The sequence below is a fragment of the Canis lupus genome, chromosome 35 (genome assembly GCF_003254725.2).
Source record: "Canis lupus dingo isolate Sandy chromosome 35, ASM325472v2, whole genome shotgun sequence".
Lineage (NCBI taxonomy): Eukaryota > Metazoa > Chordata > Mammalia > Carnivora > Canidae > Canis > Canis lupus.
Window position 1 is genome coordinate 6,469,578 of NC_064277.1, and position 1,427 is coordinate 6,471,004.

Here is a 1,427-nt window from a genome sequence, read left to right on the forward strand (position 1 = left end):
AGCTGTGAAGTTTTTATGTAGATAAATTACATTTAATACATGTGTCATGAACAAATAAGAAAAAGTAATATTAGCAGCTAACATTTATAGAGTGGTTACTACTTGCCAAAACACACAAGGGAATTGTTCCTTTTAGATGTTCATGACCCAGTCAGATGCTACCATGATTATTCCCACTGATCAAATAAAGTGAGAAATTAAGTAACTTACCCAGGAGCACTCATAGGATTTCAATCAACTCACCCAATTTCAGAACCTGACCTCTCTATTTTAGGTTTTATTTATTCATTTTTTTCCTGATTCAGATTTATTTGTACAAATAGCACAGAAGGACACCAGTCCTATGCAGACGGAAGGCCGGGGGTCACAGCAGTGCTTCCATCTTCACATTGGCTAACAGAAGCCTCTATGCTGGAGCCTTCGTGGGAGCCTGGGCACCTTTGGGAGCCAGAGTCTGAGTGGCAGCTGAAGCCTGGGCTTTGGTTTGAGCTTTGCCCTTGGCCTTTGGCTGGCAGAGCCTGAGACTGTTGGCAATGTAGGCATGCGCAAGTGTCTCAAGCTTGAGATAAGAGATGTAGGCAAGTTGATTGAGCTGGTGGCTGCCACCCTTTGGGATCTTGGGCTTGACCTGATTGGACTTGACAAAAACCTGGAAAGCCTCGGCCCATGCACTTGTGGCCTTGATGTTCTTGGCCTGCATCTTCTTTAGGCCCTTCTTGTGCTTCTTGGCAAAGCACATGTTCCTCAAGAACTTAGGGTCCACCCCCTTAACAGATTCTTATCTTTGTGATTGGGGTATCTTGATGCTGCTTTTGTGCCGTTTTCATGACTGGTTGTGTGTGGTGTGGTTCTAGGTCTTGGCCATGTCTGTACCAAAGCCATAGCTCCTGAGTACGTAGGACCAGCCTAGTTTCCTATTTTTGATTTCAGCTACTTCAGATGTTTTCTGGTTCAGTGCTACTCAAAAAGGTCCAACTATAAGTCTAAAAACCATCTGCACCATTTAACTGAGCTGATTTTTTTTTTTTTTGATAGCAAGGCTTTCCCAGTGAAGAAAGCATACATTCTATCTGAACAAAGGTTGATTTTCCTCAGGAAATAAGTTGCCAACATCTCACCAACAATGCAATGTTTGGAAGGGTGTGCTAGTTCAGTTCATTGTGTAAAAGGAAACTCTCTTACTATATGATGATCACATATTGAGAGAGTGTGTATAATGGTATACAACTTTCTTCTTGCTATTCCTTTCAAGTTGCTGTTCAGCTCATAAGGAACTTAGTTGAGGTTTCCCTATCTCTCTCTTGCATCCCCTTCTGTCCTCACCTCACCACCCCAAACAGTCCTCAGTGCTTCCTCAACTCTGTTCACCTTTTCCAGGCTCCAGCTCTATCCTACGTAAGCCTCACTGGGTTCCCAAAGTTCTGAGC

At 43.3% G+C, this 1,427-nt stretch overlaps 1 pseudogene; it reads right to left on the reverse strand.

The window, feature by feature from the left end:
- Positions 1 to 406: 406 nt before the first annotated feature.
- LOC112659687 (60S ribosomal protein L29-like) lies at positions 407 to 865 on the reverse strand (annotated as a pseudogene).
- Between the last annotated feature and the right edge of the window lie 562 nt (positions 866 to 1,427).